This window comes from Humulus lupulus, chromosome 9 (genome assembly GCF_963169125.1).
Source record: "Humulus lupulus chromosome 9, drHumLupu1.1, whole genome shotgun sequence".
In the NCBI taxonomy this organism is placed as follows: Eukaryota; Viridiplantae; Streptophyta; class Magnoliopsida; order Rosales; family Cannabaceae; genus Humulus; species Humulus lupulus.
Window position 1 is genome coordinate 85,691,441 of NC_084801.1, and position 22,282 is coordinate 85,713,722.

Here is a 22,282-nt window from a genome sequence, read left to right on the forward strand (position 1 = left end):
TAGTATCAATAGCTTCGTCATCAACCACTTCCGATAAAACATCCGAAGCAACAGGAAGAGGGACCAAGACCTCATCAACCAAAGAGTTCAAGAGCTGAGGTTCCGCTTGACTCTTTAATTTTCTTTTAACCACACGAGGTGGTTTTTGAACAGATAAGAAATCACCACGGGATCCCGTATGGGTACCAGCTTTGCGTCCCCGGCGATTACGAGAAGCAGCAGCAACTCCAAAAGAAGCAGGGAGTATTCTTCTCTTACTTCTAGCGGCAAAGGAAGGAGGAGAAAGAGAACTGGTCTGTGCTGTAGAGCCAAAAACGACTGCACTGTTTGAATCTCGATGGGGGTAGTCTCATGCACGTAAGAGTATTCTTCATGCAAGCTATTATCACGTGAGGAAGGGTCCCCATTCAAGTTCAAAGCAGCATCACTATTGTTTAGTGAATTAATAATAGATACACCATCTGTCTTATCAATTGGATCAGACCCATGCATATATGATTCCTCCCCATGCAAATTAATATCACATGAGGAAGTGTCTCCACTCAAGTCCAACACAGCATCATTATTTTTTAAAGGATTAAAAACCAAAGGAAAACTTTCAACAGTGGGGTCCACACTATTAACGTTAGAATCAATCAAACTTTTGCCAATATTTAGAGTTTTAATACCAGAGCAAATTGAAGGACATAATGGAGGAGGATCTTCAGGAGTTACTTCTTTAATAGCCACACAATCAGCAATATTCCCATTAATAATATCTTTTTCAGTAGCATATTTTTTGCCACAGTCAATCACGGGTATACTATCCTTATTAATAACAATTCCATTAGGGAGAGAAGAATTCGGGATAGCTACAGCTTTGACAACAGGTTCCGAAATCATAACTTTCCCCTACCCTGAGTGCCGGCGTAAATTAGGACGTGGCGGGCGTACGTTACCAGTCGGAATTTTTTCCTTCCAAATCGGATCAGCAGCAGCCCTTGCCGTCACACCACTAGGCTCCGAACCAAAACCACGATTATCGACCATACGAGAACGTTTTACCGGGGCATAATTTTTCACAGAGGGCAAGGCTTTGATCCATTCTCCATACTTGAAGCAAGGTTTCCCATTCACACTAAAAACCTTAGCTTTACATTCTCTAATCGGGTGCCCAATAATACCGCAATTAAAACAAAGATCCGGGAGGTGTTCAAATTTCAAAGCAACAAGACTTTTATCCATACCAGAGATTAAACCAACCTTAACGGCATGGGGAAGGGGCTTGGTGATATCAATGGAAATCTGTACTCGGAGAAAATGACCCAGATGATCACCAAAAGACCCAGTCGCCACCTCAATCACAGGGCCAATGAGCGCACCAACTTCATATCCAACCTCAGTGGAAAGACAGCAGATCGATAAGTTATGCAACTGAATCCAGAAAGAAACATAATTAAAACACAGATCCAAGTAGTTACCAATCCCAATTGGTTCAGCCAAGACCAACAAGGAGTGCTCCACTATCCACGGTCCGCCTCTAAGAACACGAAGACGATTGTCGTCAAGGACAAACTTAAAGAGAAACAGATTAGGCTTGAGAAGATCAACCTCAAAAGTCCCCTTTAACTTCCACATATTATTAGTTGAAATCACAACAGCCTCACGGGGTATATTACGTGCCGAAATGATACATCCGACAAGAGAACGAGCGACCTTCTCTAACCCCTTAGAGATAACGTTCACATCGAGATCACCTTGAATAGTTTCATCAGAAATATCAACATCTAAGGCATATTGAAGCGCGGCTAACTCATTGGAATCCATAACGAAACACGACCAAGAGACCACAATCACCACTTCGAACTCAAACACTAACGGTGACAGAACTTCAAAGGAGAAGAAGGACAACTGAGAGAGAGAGTGAAAACTATTCCGAAAATACATCATTTCTCTAATGTTGGTAAGAGTTTTTTGGGAAATTTTTTAAAATTTTGAAATGGGCGGCCAATTCTTAGAGCATGATATTAGTTGTATATTTTATTAATTAATTCCATAATATTAGTTGTATATTTTATTGCCTTTTTTATTTAAATATTTTTGCATGATATAAAGCTATCTAAAGTAAGTTACTACATATATCTGAAACTATTAAAAGGAAAGTATCTGATGTTATCTAATTAATATTATACATATGTTTTTTATAAGGGTAAATACTATTTTGGACCCTGTGTTTTACAAAAGTTATCGATCGGCCTTTATGTTCTGTTAAATGACAATTCGGACCCTGCGTTTTGCAAAATAGAACAAAAGACTACCTTATACCTAATTTTGGTAAAAAAAATTCAATTATAAGATAAATTCTCGGGTTGTTAGTGATGCGATGGGTTCAGAGAAGTAAAGAAATTAGTTGAGGAGCTGAGAATGAAATATTATATTTGAATTTTTTTTGACCAAAATTGGGTATAATAAAACACATGGTCCAAATTGTTATTTAACAAAACAAAAGGTCTGTTCGGCAACGTTTGTAAAACACAAGGTCAAAAATGGTATTTACCCATTTTATATTGATGTATTACAACGCCAAAAATTTCCTAATATGGGTTAGTGCCTGGATTAGGAGGCCGAGAGGCAATAATTGAATTAATAAGATGCTTATGTGTTATGAGCATGTTATTACGTGAATTATGTAAATTGTATCATGATATGATTATGCTTGCATGTTTACGTATATTAAGTATGCATGTGGGCCCGTTTCTTATTAGAAGGGCATTTTCGTAATTTTAGCTCGTTATGGGTATATTTGAATATATATGTGCATATATGTGATTTATGTGTGAGACCACATTATTATGTGGATATATATTTGGAATATTCGGCACGAGGCGATCCTAGTGAGCAAATTAGCGAAAAAGTCACAACGGGAATAAATACCCGGCTCGGGGTGAGTCTAGGGGTAATTTGGTAATTTAGCACATTACCAGGAATTATTGGATAGTGGGGATTTATTTGGAGATATTTAGAGTAATTGTGGAATATTGGTGTAATTTGAGGATTAGCAGGAAAATATGGAAAATGACGATTTTCCCCTTGGGGCCAATAAGGAACTAAGAAATGGCTAGGAGCGTTTTAGTCATTTTGATCCCTAGAATTGTCTAAGGCTGGTAGAAGCCTTTTGAACTAAGGAAAACAAAAAATAAACTCTCACATTTCTCTCTATCTCTCCGTAGCTTTCTCTCTCTCTCTCTCTCCTCTTGGGTTTTTAATGAAGGAAAGCTTGGGTTTTGAAGGATTTGAGCTAGGATTAGCTTGGGGAATCATTGGACAATCATTAAGGTAACGATTTTTGAACTTTGGACCTCAGAATTTCTGAGTTCTTACTCTGTTTTTATGGTGTTTTGAGCTTGAGAGTTTGAGTATGGATTTTGGGGATTTGTTGGAATTTTGAGGAAAAACTTGGTTAGGTTTTGTTGCTTTTGATTAGTAGAATGGATTTATATAGTTAATTATGGGTTTGGAGGTATTGAGGGATGGTTTCTTGGAGGATCATCCTGCCAATGTATAGACACTTATGCATTTAGTGTTTCTTCTTATGCTCGTAGTCCTAAGAGTAAATTTGATGCATGGTCAAGTGAGAGCACTTGACTAATCAACGCCTTCGAGTTTCAACGACTCGGGCTTTGAGGAAGTCTTTGCACTATAGGGTTTTGACTTAGTGCTCGACGCCGAGGACATTTAGTGTTGTCTTCAAGGCTCGATGTCCTTGAAAGTAACATTAATGTCTTCCTGTAATGCATAGTCCCAATGACTCGGGTACTTAGGAGGTCATTCGCACTAAGCCACCTGCCCCCAGGTACGTGGTCACCAGTGAGTCAGCTAGGGCCACATGATTTCCCCCCCGAGTACACAACCCGGGACCTAATCATGTGGAAGTCGTGAACTCACCATCCTATGTTCAAGAAATCGAGTAGGTTTTTCACGGTTGTAACGCCCTGGTTACCCCAGAACAGTTACGGTGAACGGTGAACCGGAAATTTGACTCGCTACCCGAGTCCTTTGGTTAAAAACGTGTTTCTAAGTGTTATTAACAGGCTAAGGTGGAAAACCAATAAAAAGGAAATGTTATATTTTATTAAATACATAAAACTGTTCATGGGCCCATCAAAAACTTTTATAAGTTATTTACAACTCAAAATAGTCATTACTGTTTAAAATTTACAAACTCACCGACCTAAGCGGCAAAAATAGGGTAAACCCCCTAGTTCCTCTGAGAATTCCTTGGCCGTGGTGGTCAAGTGGCCGCATATGTACACATCACCACCTAAGCTCTCCACTCAAGGCTGGGTGAGCTTTTCTTTCCCTTTACCTAAACCACATAGCACCCATGAACCAAAGTCCAACAAGAAAACACAATAATGCAAGCATATAATATCAACAATGATCATAATAATCATTCAAGACTTTCAGTCCAAAATAGACAAGTGACAGTTGGAAAAGTCACTAAGGTGGGTACAACTCCCTTTAGCCATGTGACGATAGGGTCATCAGGGCTTAAAAGATAAGTGAACCTTTCACTAGCTTAAACAGGTTAGGTGCATGATGACTAGTCACCAACATAACTTACCTCATGACCATAGAGTCATAACCATGGAACTTTGTTCCCTAGCCACGTGACAAGCAGTCACCTAGGCCTTAGGCCCTGGCTCTTAGTAACTATCTTAGACTAGTCAAGCGCTTATAAGTTTCATCGACCTTAGGGTTGGTCCAGCGTTAATGCCTTAGAGTCATTCAACACTGATATCGATTAGATCTAATCTTCATCCGGCCTTGCGTTCAGGATGCTTATGCCGATTCTGACTCTTAGGCCAGTAATACATGACCATTCTGTCCTTGAATAGTCAGTGCCATACACAAGTAAACAACATTCGCTAGCATTTAATATGTAATCCATGTCCAAATTTATCAATAAACATGACTCAACAACAATCATGCATGTCATATACACAGGATGCAGTTTTCTTACTTCTTATTCGAGGGAGAATGAATAAAAGAACGACCCTCGAGAACGATCTGACTTTTAGTCCTTTAGCGGTCACCTAGTCACCATCAATAAAATGAATAAACAAGGTTCCCAAACCAAGATCTAGCCTCCGGAACATCAATCCCCACTAATCCGGGTAGTAGGAACAATCCGGAGGTCAAAACACTCAAACGGGCTCAAACCTGCCCAAGGGCTGTGGCCCTAACACCTTGAGCCGTGGCCCTAAGCCACTCCAGGAGCAAGGGCTGCAGCACCCTATACCCAGGGCTGCGACTCCCAGCAAGGCCAAAACCCTCCTCCTGCTTCTTTGAGCTAGGGCCGCGGCGCCCAAGAACAGGGCCGCGGCCCCCAAACCAGACCCATCCACAAACTCGGTTTTTATCATCCCAAACCCTCCAAAAACATACCTAAACACTTCCAAATCCAAAAATCAAAGTTCCCAAGATTCCCAATGATCCAAAACCATCAAATCCCGAGGCTCAAACGAATCAAAAACTCAACGATTCAGAAAATCCAATTCGAAGTTTAGAAACTCTAAAAACTCAAAACTTAGATTACCTTTGGTAAGGTTGTTTCTCGTCAAATCCTTCAGTTAAGAAGCTTCTAATCTTTCCTAGGATCGCTATGCCTCAATCCTCGCTTGCTTCTGACTCCTAGAACTCGAGATTTCTTCAAAAATACCTCGAACGGTAAAATGAACTAACGGGAGGAGAACGAGAGGTTTTCTAACGTACGGTTCTATCTGACAAGCTACTTCAAGCTTAAGTAACCTCAAATAAAACCTAGTGCTCGGGGCCCCAAAACCACTCCCGGGGACATTATAGTCAAAACTTCAAGAATTTCCTCCTGATCTCAATAACTCCCAATTTATCATCAAATAACTTTCTCATTACTCAATATCTCAATAAAAGACCCCCGTTATGACAAAACCGCTAATTTAAAATATAAGACCGTCTCATGGCGAATAGCTCGAATATATCTCCATAATAATGGGATCTCATTCACAAATCACAGTATGCACCTAAAATACACAAATATGCCCTCAACGAGCCAAATTGCCAAAACACCCTAATAATCAAATGTGGACCCACATGCATGCATATAACAACATATTATAATATAATTCACATAAACATGCATATATTCATTTAATGGCATAATTAAACAGTTATGGCCTCCCGGCCTACTAATCCAGCCATTAAACCACATTAGGGATTTTGGGGCATTACAGCGACACTCAAGTTTTAGCACTCGAGGTCTAGCTTCGAGTTCCGACGACTCTGGCTTCTGTTCACATTTCAAGATCATAGGACTAGGTTATTGCACCCCAGGCACAATGTCCACGGGAAGTGACAAAGTCTGTTCTTGTGCTACTTGGGTTTTTACACTCTTGGTCGATTCCTGACTCCGAGTGCTAGTGACTCGGACCCCCATTCGTATCTTGAGATCGAGGGACTTGGTTATTTCTTCTTGGGAACGGAGTCCACAAAAGGTAACCCTAAGTCCACTATCGCGATATTTTGGGGTTAACAATGTAAGATTTTGCAGAGTATTCTGCTTAAGTCTTAGGCGATTTAGGCTCACGCCCTAGTACCTATGACTCGGGCTTCCGTTCACATCTCGATGAATGGGATTAGGAGTATATGCGAAACCTAATGTCGCATTACTTGGATCTCTTTGGCATTGGGTATTTCCTAGGTCAGTTAGTTATGGGGTCTTATGACATTAGGGACGCTTCACTCGTTGAGTAGTGTATCTTCCCAAGTCACTAACTTCCTGATGTTATTTTTGCTTGCGGCTTACTAGGGATTTGGTCAGTGCTCCTCGGGCCCAGTGTAAGCAGAAGGTAACCTAAGTCCATGCCTCAGGACCGAGTACAGATGACTCGGTTTTCTGTTCACTTCTCGAGATCAAGGGACTTGGTTAGTACTCCTCGAGAGCAATGTCCACTAGAGGTGACCTAAGTCTGTTTTGATACCAAGTTGTAATGTCCTACTACCCTAGAACTGTTACCATATGATTTTAAAACATGCAATTAACTTAGGGTGAAGGCTCATTTAATGAAACTTATGAGGTTCTAGGCCAAAGAGTGTGATTAAATTAGGGTGAAGGCTCATTTAATGAAACTTTAATAGAAAAGGGTTGGACATTCATTAAGAGCATAAAAGTGTTACATTGGGATCCCAAAATATTGTTTTAAAACATATTTACCACTCAAAGTTAGTGTACATTCGACCAGGCGACAAAACCAAACGTTTATAGTTCCTCAAAACTACCCCCAGCCGTGGCGGCTAGGTAGGCAAACATGTACGCGCCACTCTGTGCCCTCCAACTTATGCTTGGCTGGCCTTTCCCTTGCCTTTACCTACACCATGGAGCACCCATGAGCCAAGGTCCAGCAAGAAAACTCACAAACATAGAATATGACAGTTCATTTCAGTAAATGCATAACTTAAACAAACATAACAAAAAATTCACAACAACGACCTAAGCCAATAAGGGTGCATTACCAGGCACCAAGTTCAAGGTCCTAACCGAGTGGGTGAATACAACACCCTAAATGTCCATGCCATGGTGGCCTGCATTCAGCATGCTTAACGTTGATTCCGGCCCTTGCCGACCCCGACGCTTGCCGACCTTGGCCCTAGCCGTTCAATCTCAACATACATACATGGCATAATAATTACACACATTCACATATAGCACTAAGTATAGATAATCGGGCCATGCCTTGCTCTATGAGCATAAGTAGTTTTCTTACCTTTGGTCCGAGTGCAAGCCACCGTCTATAGGATATCACAATCATAGTCCTTTACTAGTTGTAGCCACCGTCTCTGGTGCATATTCAGATCCCTCTGAGTAAAGAAGTACTTTAAACTCTTATGGTCGGTGTATATTTCGCACTTCTCAAAATATAGATAATGTCTCCAAACCTTAACTGCAAATACCACCGCTGCCAACTCTAGATCATGCGTGGGATATCTCTGCTCATACTCCTTCAGCTGTCTCGATGAGTAGGCTATCACTTTTCCAGCTTGCATCAGTACACACCCCAAACCCTGTCTGGAAGCATCACAATAAACCACAAACTTCTCATTTCTGACGCCAGACTCAATACTGGAGCGGTGATCAGTTGCTGCTTCAATTCCTTGAAGCTGTTCTCATACTTGTCTATCCACACATACTTACTCTCCTTTCACATTAATTCAGTCAATGGTGTGGCTATCCTGGAGAACCCCTCAACAAACTGCCGATAAAACCCTGCCAATCCCAGAAAGCTCCTTACTTCTTGTACACTACTTGGTCTAGGCCAATCTCTCATTGCCTCAATCTTGCTTAGGTCAACCAGAATCCCCTCCTTACTGACAATATGGCCCAGAAACGTGACTTGCGGTAGCCAAAACTCGCACTTGCTGAACTTAGCATATAACCTATGCTCTCTCAACCGCTGTAATACCAGGCGTAAATGCTGCTCGTGCTCTGTCTCTGACTGTGAATACACCAGTATGTCATCCCTAAACACAATCACAAACTTATCCAAATAGTCCTTGAAGACCCTATTCATCAAATCCATAAAGATTGTTGGGGCGTTGGTTAATCCAAAGGACATAACAAGGAATTCATAGTGTCCATATCTTGTGCAGAAATTGATCTTTGGTATGTCCTCCTCTTTAATCCTTAACTGGTGGTAACCTAATCAGAAGTCAATCTTAGAGAACACTGTCTTCCCCTATAGCTGATCAAACAAGTCATCGATCCTAGGTAGTGGGTTCTTGTTCTTAATGGTCAACTTGTTCAGCTCCCTGTAGTCAATACACATCCTTAAAGATCCATCATTATTGTTGACGAACAACACTGGAGCACCCCATGGCGAGAAACTTGGTCTGATGAATCCCGAAACTAGTAACTCCTGCAACTGAATTTTCAATTCCTTCAACTCTGACGGAGCCATTTTATAAGGTGTCCTAGATATTGGCTCCGCCCTTGGCGCCAACTCTATAACAAAATCGATCTCCCATTGTGGTGGCAACCTTGGCAAGTCTGCGGAAAGCAAATCTAGAAACTCACATACCAATCTGGTCTCACTTGGTCCAACCGACACAACTTTAGAGGTATCCACAATGTTTGCTAGGAATCCTATGCAACCTTCCTGCATCAGGTCTGTAACGACCCAAAATCGCTAATAAGGCTTAAGAGCCTTGATTAGTGTGCCTGGAGGGCATAATGGGATTTTATGTGTGATTTTCATGAGTAAATGCGTGATTATGATTTAAAGCATGTTATATGACTAATTGAACATTCGAGATGCATGACTACGTGGTTAGTATGCATGTTAGGTGAAATAAATATGCATGTGGACCCTGTTTGCATGATAGGGGTAAATTGGTAATTTTAGCCTGCTGAGGGCATATATGTGATAATTGTATTATGTGATTTGTACCACGTGAGTGTGGTGTTATTATTGTGATGCACGTGCCGAGACGGTCCTAGAGAGCTAGTTTACTCAAAAGTCACAACGGGATTTTATACCCGGCTCGGGAGGAGCCTAGGGATACCTTGGGAATTGTTATGGTTAAATTGAGACTTAGCGGGTAATGGTTATTGGTGATTGAGTAACTTGGGTAACCATTAGTTACTACTGTGGGTAACAAGTTTAGTTGGAAAATGGTAGAATTGAAATATAAGTGAAAAGACTAGAGTGCCCTTGATGGCTTACTTAGGAAAGGATTATTTGGAGGGGTAAAATGGTCATTTGGCAAGGGGTTTAGACAAATTTGAGCTGTGTTATAGGGGTACACGGTTTGGGCTTGGTCATTTTTGGTTTTGATAAAATTTGAAGAGAAGGAAAGAAAACTAGAAGGAGAAAAGCTAGGGCAAGAAGAAGAAGAAGAAGAAGAATAGAAGTGGCTGAAGTGGGAGTTTAGGAGGAGAATCAAGGGAGCTTGGGGTGAATTCTCCATTTGAGGTAAGAAGTTTTATGCAAATTTAAGGCTTATTTCTGTTTTGATTTGAGAAATTTAAAGCATGAGTTAAGTTTTTAAGTTTTGTATGAGTTGCTGAAATTAGGAATCTAAGGTGTGGATTTTGGGGTGTGATTGTGTTTTTGATCTTGATGATAGTGTCTATAGGTTGTTAGATGGTTCATTTGAGGTTTCAATTTGGTTTTGGGGTTGAGGTATGTGTTTGGGCTGGTTTAGAGGTGTTTTGGGATGAGGGAATTGAAGGAGAAAAACCCAGAAATTCTGAGTTCGCGAAGGAGCGCCGCGGCCCTGTTCTTGGGCGCCGCGGCGCGAGGCTGTTTACAGTCAGGGGAACTTTCTGACTTCGCTGGGCGCCGCGGCCCTTGTGGGTAGCGCCGCGGCGCTACGCCTTTTTCAGGATGGAAAATTTTGCAATTTTGGGCATTTGTCCCGGGGGCTCGGGGGATGTTTCCAATGATTTGTTTTAGGAATTTGGGAGTCCCGAGAGCGTGGAATTGGTTCCGGGAAGTGATTTTTGAATTGATTAGTATTAAAGGATGTTTTGTACGTGTTGTGACTAGGTCTTTGTGAAGCTCGGGTTAGAGGACCGTGCTCGCGGCTTTAGTGCATCAGGAAGCTCGGAATACAGGTAAGAAAACTGTAGCACCCGAGAATAGGGCATGGGCCCATAGTGTTATTGCAGGGCATGGCCCTAGATTGTATTATGTGCTAATGTATAACCTTAAGTGAATTATTATATGTATGTGAATGGTTATTTGGAAATGTATTATATGTGTGATTATAGTGCAATGAACGGCTAAGGCCGAGAGCGGCAAGGCCGAGAACGGCAATGGAGCCGAGAACGGCGAAAGGCCGAGAACGGCAGTGGGGCCGGATGTACCACTTAGCACATGGGATGCTTACAGTCAGGGTAGGACCCAATGGATACATGAGATATCCTTACGGTGAGGACCGAGACCCCAGGCTTTGGTAAGGCTTCTGGGGCGGCATGGCCGTGTTTGCTTAGTCTAATGGTTGACCTATTTATCTGTGGACTATCTGATATGATTAACTGTATAATTTGCATATGTTATGAGCTGCATGAGTTTTCTTGCTGGGCTTCGGCTCACGGGTGCTCTGTGTTGCAGGTAAGGGCAAAGGTTGAGTCAACCAGCCATGAGTACGGAGAGCGTGAAGCGACGCGTACATGTTTGGCCTGCCCGACTGCTTTGGTTGGGGGTTTATTCAAGAAATGGCTGTAATAATCTTTGATTTTTATAACTAATCAACTGTAAACTTATTTCAAGATGTAAACAGTTTTCAAACCTTATTTTGGGATCCCAAATGTTTAATACTAGAAGTTTTTAATGAAACGACGCATTTTCAAGGATTACAGCCTTAACTTTTAATTAGTCACACTTTCGTTGAAAAAACCTCGGTTAGCGAGTCTTTGCACACTGTTTTGTCTTAAAACTCACTTGGTAACGGCTCTAAGGAAGTAGGGCGTTACAAGGTCTCTTGCCTTCAGTGCCGAAATCATAGGTACTCACGGTCCACTAACTATCCCCACAAATACTAATGGTACCTCCCCTTTTGGTTCAAAGGTCACCATCCTGCACTTGCAGTCAATCGTCGCCCCGTACTTCGATAACCAATCCATCCCCAGAATCATATCGAAGTCATCCATTGCTAACTCGATCAGATCAACAAACAACTCTCTATTGTCTATCTCTACTGGCAATGCTCTTAAAATGGGTGTGAGAAAGAGGCTTTCATTTATAGTTTACTATTATTTTATTTAATATAATTTATTAGATTGAAATTGAATATTGTAGTGAATTTAATAATAGGAAATTCTTGAATTTAATAGAAAATGAAAGAGTGAACTATAAAGTAATAAAATATATGTGTTGACCCTCGTTTTGGTCAACGACACAGAGTCAAATAAACGACAGGAGATCAGTACGATGCTTGAGAAAACAATCTAATGGAAAGTAAAGGACACAAAGAATTCTAGTGGTTCGGCCCCAGTGATTTTTAATGACCTACGTCCACTTGATACTATTATTAATATTGAGCTTCAAAGGTGTGATCAAAGAACTAGGGTTCCTGAGTTTCACAGACTTTAGAAGGAGAAACAATACAAACGATGGATAATAGTAATACAATTCGGAAAAAGATCCAAAAGATCCCCCCTTGAGCTATTTCTTGTATATTTATAGGCTCAAGGAGGGTTACATGAGTCAATTAATCATATCTTTCCTTAATGAACGGATATTCAGGTTATAATGAAGAGATATTCTCGAATATCATTACAACTGTACAAATTTACACATAAATAAACGGAGTACACGACCAGGCTGGTCGTATATAAAACTTGAACTCCACATATGGAAATATCTTTGGTCGATTGGCGAGCAGCATCTCTGCCACGTGTCGAAAATTCTTGCCATATCATCAACAACTATTTTTTGGATAAACATTTGCCCCCCCCAAGTTTATTTATTGCGACCAGCAATAAGTAAACTTAGGAAACTAACTTTTCGTATGCCCCACGAAATCTGTCATAGTCCCTCATGCGTTCTCGAAAACTGTGACCTAATCACGTCCAATCACGCCTTTTCGGTTTCCAAGTAATCCCTCTGACGGCTATTACACACCCCCATGCCTTGAAAAAGGTAACTCATGATTACCCCTTTTCAACATATCTCAGCCATTATAAATAATCCCCAAATTTACCTTTTAACTTTTACTCGCCATTTTCTTGCCAAGAACCCTCAAGAACTCCATCTCAGAGCTCAAAAATTTCGAAGATCTTTCGTCGCTTTGCTCTAAAGATCCTTTGTTCGCACGCCCAAAGTCGCTTCATTTCAGGACCTCCGATCTTCATCTAGGTAAATTTTTTAAACTTTCAAGCCCTTTCACATGCCATGCATACTGCTATACGCCTGTTTTTGAGTTCTGAAATTTTTCATGTTCTTGGGTAAAAATGCATGAGGATTGTGGGAATATTGATTGATGCTTGATAGGGTAGTGTAGTTTTGCTCTGTAGGAGTTAGGAGCCAGTTTGATAGTCAAGATCGTAAGTTTAGGACGTAAAATCGAAGTAAAAATTTGATTTCTAGGCTAGTTGAAAAACTAGGTTTTTCCCGCCCCTTCGGAGTCGAAAAAGCTTTTTTCAAAAAACTTTTTATTTCCGCTTTCTGATCTGTTTTTCAAACTGCTCGCATAGAACTTAGTGTTTCTGTTAGAATGCTGATGGTCGTAGACGCGAGAAACATTATTCCAACTTTCAACATAAGCTCCTAGGTTGTGCATCTTATCTCCTCCTTTCTCTGTTTGCAATTTACATGCAAGATCCGTGGGGAGGAGAAAGACCTATAGACGACGACCTATTGGCTCAACTGCTCGAGGAAAAAGAGCAACCATCGTCACTGATACCTGATATTCCATTTCCCCGTGTTACTTCAAAATCTTCATCTGTCCCTGCTCAAAATATGGCTCATGCTAAAACCGAAGCCCAAAAAAAGAAAACCCCCACTCTTTCACATCAGCCTGCTCCTCGAGCTGAAACTCCCTCGACCAGTGGTCGAGGTGAAAATTTTCCTGACCCCAACATCCAAAGACACGCCCGATCCCGACATGCCATTCAGCCAGATGTTGAGTGGCATTTAGTTCCTGAGAGCAGAGTGACGATCAGAATGATTGCCAATTATATCAGGAAGTATAGTCTCACGGGGGAGACCCTAGTCCGACCCAACCAAGACCAAAGGGCGAACCTGCCCGGAGGCGCCTTCAGCGCTTGGTCGAGGTTTCACATTGAGGCAGGGGCTACCTTGCCTCTTCACTCATTTTTCCAAGGGGTGGCCAACTATTTCGGAGTTGCCCCTTTTCAAATAACCCCAAATAGATATAGGATGCTCGGTGCACTCTATATCCTGTACAGCCACAAGAAATGGCCCGTGCCAACTCCTCATGAGGTCAACTACTTGTTCGACCTCAAGTCTAACCCTAACCAAGAAGGCACGGGGTTTTTTCACTTCTGTCATCAGGAAACCGGGCGCACCTTCCTGACTGACACCACCCATATATCAAATGTGGGGAGGTACTACCAGGAGTACTTCCTCACAACTGACATGATCGCGGACAACTTGACCTTTGCTCAAGGAGGTAAAACCTTCGTACCACTATCTGTTATTCTTAATTTAGTGCTCTCCTCCACATTCTCTTAAAATTTTAATGCTTTCTAAGCCCATGGCTGCGACTGGATCCAACTCCAGATATGGAGTTGAGGTCTGCCCTCTTGGCCAGCATGACTGACGTAGAAAAAAGCGTCAAACATTTGGTGACAGAGGCAAATCTTAGGCTGGTTGACCTCTTGGCCCCTCATCAGGATATGAGGGAGTCAACTGCAGGGAGTGCCACAGCCGAGGAGGAACCTGAGCAACAACCACCAATGTCGCCTCCACGAAGAAGGCCGGCCGGGGTCACGATCAGGGAACCTGCTGGCACACCTCCAGCAGAGAGGCCCTCTATCCCCTTAGGGAAGGGAAAGAAGACGGTCGCCGAGCTTGTCGAACAATCGAACGAGTCTTCAGACGAGAATGGTACAGTTATTTCACTTTTAGATAGCTTGCCAATTCCCTGTCATCTATTCGATGGGGACGGAAATTTTAAATATGCTCCAAATTTAGGTCCAAACTTCTTTATGTCAGAGAGTGAGTATAAGACTAGTAGGGTCTATAGGATAGCGACCAGTAATAATAGCTCGGGTATTTGACTTTGCAATCTTTCTTTATTTCTTTTCCTAATGTTATATAATTAGTTATTTATGCTATCTCACTGTTCCATATTTTGCTTCTTTTCCAGACATGCACTCCATGAACATGTTCGACATTTACAGCACCCCCGAGGCTGTCGCGGCTCCCCCGAGGAAAATCTTAGGCTAGTTGGCCTCTTGGCCCCTCATCAAGACATGAGGGAGTCAACTGCAGGGAGTGTCACCGACATCTGGTGACAGAGGCAAATCTTAGGCTGGTTGGCCTCTTGACCCCTCATCAGGACATGAGGGAGTCAACTGCAGGGAGTGCCACAGCCGAGGAGGAACCCGAGCAGGAACCACCAACGTCGCCTCCATGAAGGAGGCTGACCAGGGTCACGATCAGGGAACCTGCTGGCACACCTCCAGCAGAGAGGCCCTCTATCCCCTTAGGGAAGGGAAAGAAGAAGGTCATCGAGCCTGTCGAACACTCGGACGAGTCTTCAGACGAGAATGGTACAGTTATTTCACTTTTAGATAGCTTGCCAATTCCCTGTCATCTATTCGATGGGGATGGCAATTTTAAATATGCTCCAAATTTAGGTCCAGACTTCTTCATGTCAGAGAGTGAGTATAAGACTAGTAGAGTCTATAGGATAGCGACCAGTAATAATAGCTAAGGTATTTGACTTTACAATCTTTCTTTATTTCTTTTCCTAATGTTATATACTTAGTTATTTATGCTATCTCACTGTTCCATATTTTGCTTCTTTTCCAGACATGGACTCCGTGAACGTGTTCGACATTTACAGCACCCCCGAGGCTGTCGCGGCTCCCTCGAGCAAAAAGAAGGCAAGCAAGAGGAACCATGGGGAAAGCCGCAAAGCTCCTCAGTCTAAGAAGGCTCGCAATGCAGCCCCTTCGAAGGACGGGCCCTTAGCCAATGCAACTCCACCCTCTCCTCGCAAGCAGCAGATTTCCCCTACTCCAGCCAGATCGACTCCACCTCCAGCGGCCCCAACCAACCAGACTCAGCAGGCCGGTCTTGCTTCGACTGGGGGCGATATAACTGGTCGCATCTTCAAATTAGTCAAGGATAGGGTCGCGAAGATTGTAAAGCACGACCGTTGCCGAGAGGCGATGGTCGCGACCGAAGCGATGGACGTCGACCTGATCTTCAACCGTGCCTTGAACGAGTTTACTAGTGTAAGTCATCTTTTTCTGCGGACACAACTCTTCTATGCTTTACAGTTAGCCTAATTTCTGCTTTGAATGCAAGCAATGCTTACCCTTACTACCGGCCGCCTCCGCTCGGGTGCTGTTTCCGAGGAGGCAAAATCTTTGGAGCAAAGGCACGCTGATGAACGTAAAGCTGCTGAAGCACAATATGCCGAACAGGTTGCAGTGGTGCTCGAGGAGAAGAATAAGCTGGCGGAGGAGTTGAAGGAGAATCAAAAGTCTCTGGACAAGGCCATTGATCAGAGGGACCAGTTCAAGGAGTCTAACCACTTCAATTTCCGCGCGGCCAAACAGCTTGAGGAGGAACTGGTTGCGAGTAGACAAGAGAATACTACCCTGGAGGGCCGGATCGAGGAGCTCGAGAAAGCCAATGCTAGCAACTTGGAAAGGTATAAGAATTCCACTCTCCGATACTTCTATGATTTCTGGAAGCATAACCAGAGTGCCGACTTCAATTACCTTCCTGAGAATGCAAGGAACGCTGAGCTTGCTCGCTGACCCTCTCGATTGGTAGAGGAAGAAAGGGCGAGGATTCCTGCTTCCCCCGAGATGTCGCTGGCCGCTGGGATGGATGGGGCAGATAATGAGGTTGCAGACGTCGTCAATCAAGGCCCTCCTCAAGATCCTACGGCTTCTCAAGATCCTCCGACTCCTTAAGCTTTTTCTATTTATATTTTATCTTTTTAACTACACGACCTACGGGTTGTGATGTCAAGACAATATATTTTTTTATTGCTACATGGGCAGCTTTACTTTTATTTGAACAATTACATCTGAGCAGCGACTGCTCGTGGTGTAAAAGGATACATTTTGACATTATAATATATTTGCATATTATTATAACATCTGTTCGCATGACCGAACTTAGCATAGCACTTTGGTTTGATTTAACAAAATAACAAAATTTTGAAAAATACTCTAAGTGCCCTAGCATGCTTTCACTTATTTTGCTCATGTGTTTACATACCTTTTAACGATATGCTTTGCTTACTTGTACCTTATATGCCCCAAAGTGATCGAGGAGCTTTAGGTCCTTGGTCACTTGCCTTGACCAGAACCTGCTCGAACATTACTGCTCGTAGCAATATGATTAGAATTATAATACAGCAAAACAACACACGTAATGAGCAAATACTTGTAATAAATACAATAGTTGGCAAGAAATGACTGGCTGCGCACAATCCCTTTTATTTCTCATAATAAATGGACTAAACATGTCTTTATGAGTGATCAATAAGATCTTACATTTATAAGCGATCAGTCACATAAAATGACCAACCCTTTTTCAAAACTTGTAAAAAGTAAAATTATTACAAGCCAATTCTTTAAGAAGAATTGTTCATTGGTAATACTTGCGCAGGTGTTCTCCATTCCAATAGCGAGGAACGAGATCTCCGTTTAAGCGTGCAAGTTTATAAGTGCCTGGGTGAAGGACCTCATCAATATGGTATGGCCCTTCCCAATTAGGCCCGAGTACTCCAGCAGCTTGGTCGCGGGTGTTTAGAAAAACTCTTCGGAGTACAAGGTCTCCAACACTGAATTTTCTTTCTTGCACTTTAGAGTTGAAATACTGGGCGACCTTTTGCTGGTACGCAGCTACTCGGAGCTGAGCTTGTTCACGCTTCTCATCGATTGAGTCTAGGGATTCCATCAATAGTTGACTATTAGAGTCTTGGTCGTATGTTAATCTGCGGTGCGAAGGTGGATCTACCTCGATAGGCAACATAGCTTCATACCCGTACGCAAAGGAAAACGGGGTATGACCTGTTGCTGTTCAGCGGGAAGTTCTGTACGACCAAAGAACTTCAGGCAACTGCTCTGGCCATGCTCCCTTAGCTTCTTCAAGCCTTTTCTTCAGGGTATCCTTCCGTGTTTTGTTAACTGCTTCGACTTGCCCATTCGCTTTGGGATGAGCGACTGAAGAAAAGCTTTTGATAATATCATGCCGTTTGTAGAAGTTCGTGAATGGATCACCTTCAAATTGGGTGCCGTTATCCGAGACTATCTTCCTTGGTAATCCATAGTGATAAATGATGTTCTTGACTACAAAGTCAAGCACTTTCTTGGTCGTTATGGTTGCGAGTGGCTCAGCCTCGGCCCATTTGGTGAAGTAGCTGACGGCAACCACTACATAATTTACACCACCTTTTCCTGTAGGCAAAGATCCAATTAGATCTATTCCCCAAACTGCGAAGGTCCATGGACTCTTTATTTTCTTTAACTCGTTGGGAGCTGCTCGTGGGATTTTAGAAAATCTATGACACTTGTCACATATCCACACGAACTCCATTGAGTCTTCATTCATGGTTGGCCAGAAATATCCCTGCCTTAGGATCTTTTTTGACAGACTTTGCCCCCCAGCGTGGTCCCCGCAAAATCCTTCGTGCACCTCTTTCATCAACTCTTTGGCTTTCTCCTTGGTAATACATCTGAGGAGTGGCATAGAGTATCCCCTTCAGTACAGGATTCCATCGACCAGGATGTATCTAGCAGCTTGCCGCTGAAAGGTCCTGGCCTTGTTTCTGTCCGCTAGTAACATGCCGTTTGACAGATACTCTACATATGGTGCCATCCACGTATCCGCCATCTGGATGACCAGAGTGGTTTCTGCTGCTTGGATGCTTGGTACTGATAGTCGCTTGACTAGCACTATGTTCAGAGTATCAACATCCTTCGCACTTGCCAACTTTGCCAAAGCGTCTGCATTGGAATTCTGATCGCGAGGTATTTACCGGAGACTGTATGTTGAACTGGGCTAACAGATCCTTTGCTTTGTTCAGATATGCGGCCATCTTCAAACCTCGCGCTTGGTACTCTCCCAAGACTTGATTCACCACCAGCTGAGAATCACTATAGATGTCAAGCACTTTTATGTTCATATCCTTGGCTAACCACAATCCAACGAGTAATGCTTCATATTCTGCCTCATTGTTAGAAGCAGTGAAGTCAAATCTAATTGCATAGTGAAATCGATGCCCTTCTGGCGTTATCAATATCACTAATGCTCCTGCGTGGGATTCGTTGGATGAACTGTCTGTGAACAATCTCCACGAGGGTGCTTCGATTTAACACTCAGGCTCACTGGGTTCTTCAGTCTGCTCGCCACCAGCAAGCTCTGTGAATTCGGCGATGAAATCAGCCAAGACCTGCCCTTTTATCACTGCTCGCGGCAAGTAAGATATGTCGAACTGCCCTAGTTTGACTTCCCACTTAAGTAATCTTCCTGCAGCCTTTGGCTTTTGCAGGACTTACCGAAGAGGCTGGTCGGTCAATACCGTAATTGGATGAGCTTGGAAGTAAGGCCGCATCTTCCTAGAGGTCAAAACTAAACAATAAGCTAACCTTTCGATGGGGGGATACCTCAACTCTGCTCCGATCAGCCTTTTGCTTATATAATAGGCAGCCTTCTGCACGCCTTCTTCTTCTCTTACTAGAACAACACTAGCAGCGTAATCCGTGATTGCCAGGTAGATGAACAAAGTCTCTTTATCGACCGGCTTTGACAGGATGGGTGGTTGTGCCATATACATTTTCAGTGCCTGAAAGGCCTGTTTGCACTCATCCGTCCATTCAAATTTCTTATTGCCTCTTAGTAGATTGAAAAATGGGACACACTTGTCTGTCAATTTTGAAATGAATCTACTGAGGGCACCAATCCTCCCGATTAGGCTTTGAACTTCTTTAATCTTTACTGGTGATTTCATCTCAATCAGGGCTTTAATCTTCTCGGGATTAGCTTCAATTCCTCTTGAGTTAACTATAAATCCCAAAAAATTCCCTGATCCTACTCTGAAGGAACATTTAAGGGGATTTAACTTCATTCGATATTTATTCAGGACATTGAAGCATTCCTACAAATCCCTTACATGCCCTTCTGCTTTCTTCGACTTAACCAGCATGTCGTCGACATAGACCTCCATGTTTGTGCTGATCAGCTCCTTGAACATGTGGTTGACGAGTCTCTGGTAAGTCGCACCAGCATTTTTCAAACCGAAGAGCATCGCCTTGTAACAGTAGAGCCCTGTATCAGTTCGAAAGCTAGTGTGATCCTCATCAGGGGGATGCATACTTATTTGATTATACCCAGAGTATGCATCAATGAATGAGAGGATCTCATGCCCTGCAGTGGCATCGACCAGCTGGTCGATCCTCGGGAGTGGGAAACAGTCTTTGGGGCAGGCTTTATTTAGGTGTGTAAAATCCACGCACGTACGCCACTTGCCATTCAGCTTGGGCACTAGTACGGGATTAGAGACCCACGATGGATAAAACGCCACCCTGATGAACCCATTCTCCTTCAGCTTCTCGACTTCCTCTTTCAAGGCTTTTGATCTATCTTTGTCGAGCAGCCTTCTTTTTTGTTGCACTGGTGGAAAGCTTTTGTCGATGTTTAGGACATGGCTGATGACTGCAGGATCTATCCCGACCATGTCTTTATGCGACTGGGCGAAGACCTCCTGGTTCCTCCTTAAGAACTCCACCAGTTCTTGTTTTGTTGTTGTCTCTAAGTTTTTACCGACTTTCACAACTCTGTTCGGACTCTCCTCATCGTGTTGGACCTCTTCAAGGTCCTCGATGGGTCCCACTTCTTCTTCAAAATCCCCAAAGCGAGGATCTAAGTCCCTATCCTCACTTTGGGAAATGCCCTATTTGGTGAGATTATCACCTGAGTGGGCCTGAACATCAGCCGCCATATGCAACTCCTTTTTGGTGGCATCTCTCGATACACCCTTCTTTGCCTTGGTGATCGAGGCGTTGTAGCACTCCCTCGCCTCCCTCTGGTTTCCCAACACGCATCCTACCCCTGCGTCCGTTAGGAATTTCATAGCGAGGTGCCATATAGAGGTAACGGCTCGTAGGTCGACCAAGATTGGCCTCCCTATCACAGCGTTGTACGCCGAAGGACAATCAAATACTATAAAAGTAGTGAGTAATGTCCTATTAGCAGGTGCAGTGCCTGCTGTGACTGGGAGTCTAATCGACCCTACTGGGGCGAGCCCTTCTCCAGAAAAACCATAAATGGTTTGGTTGCATGGTTCCAGGTCTTTCACGGACAACTTCATCCTTTCCAGCGAGGACTTGTATAGGATGTTGACCGAACTTCCTGTATCGACCAACACCCTTTTCACCATCATGTTCGCGATCTGTACGTCCACGACCAGCAAATCTGAGTGTGGGAATAGCACATGTTAGGCGTCATCATCAGAGAAGGTGATCGGTTCCTCCTCTGTTCGAGCCTTTTTTGGTGCTCAATCCTCAACACTCATCATCTCGATGTCCTGGTTGTGGCGTAGGGTTCGAGCATATCGTTCCCTTGCCTTTCCACTATCTCCTGCAAGATGTGGGCCTCCGCAGATGGTGAGTAGGGTACCTGCCATGGGAGCTGGCTGTAAAGGTGGCGAGCGTTGGCATGCAGGAGCCGACTCGTTGCCACCTTGAGCTTCTCACTGAGAACCTCCCGCGGCTCGTACATATATTCTTAAATGTCCCTGTCTTATCACGAACTCAATTTCGTCCTTCAGCTGGTTACACTCATTAGTGTCGTGCCCATAGTCGTTATGAAAATGATAGAACTTTGTTGAATCTCTCTTGGAGATATCTTTCCTTATTGGTACAGGTCATTTGTAGGGTACGCTTGAGCTGGTCGCCTGGTAGACCTCGGCTCGGCTTTCAACAAGGGCAGTGTAATTGGTGAATCTCGGTTCATATCGATTATCTTTGGGGCGCTTACTCTCGGAGGTCGAGGGTTCGTTGTTCGCCCGCTTTCCACCATTCTTACCATTGCCATTCCCGTTGCCATTGGGCTTCGACACATTGGCGGCTTTGGCGGGTTCTTCCTTGGGCCCCTTATCTTTTGCTGGCAATTTCCCTTCATTGGCAATCGCGTCCTCGAGCTTGATGTACCGATCAGCTCGATCTAAGAACTCCTGGGTACTTTTAACCCCATGCTTTCTGAGGCTACTCCAGAGGGGAGAATGGCGCCTAACCCCAGCAGTTAGGGCCATCATCTTGCCTTCATCGCCCAAAGTCTTGGCTCCAGCTGCAGCTCGTATGAAGCGCTGAACGTATTCCTTCAAGGGCTCCCCCTCTTTCTGGCGTATCTCGACCAATTAGTTCGCCTCAGTGGGGTGCACACGACTCGCATATAACTGTCCATAAAACTCCTTCATGAACATCTCCCAGGATACTATACTCGCAGGAGGGAACTTAAAGAACCACTCCTGGGCGGCATCAGGAAGTGTCGCTGGGAAGATCCTACAACAAGCATCTTCAGAGACTTTCTGAATGTCCATTTATATTTCA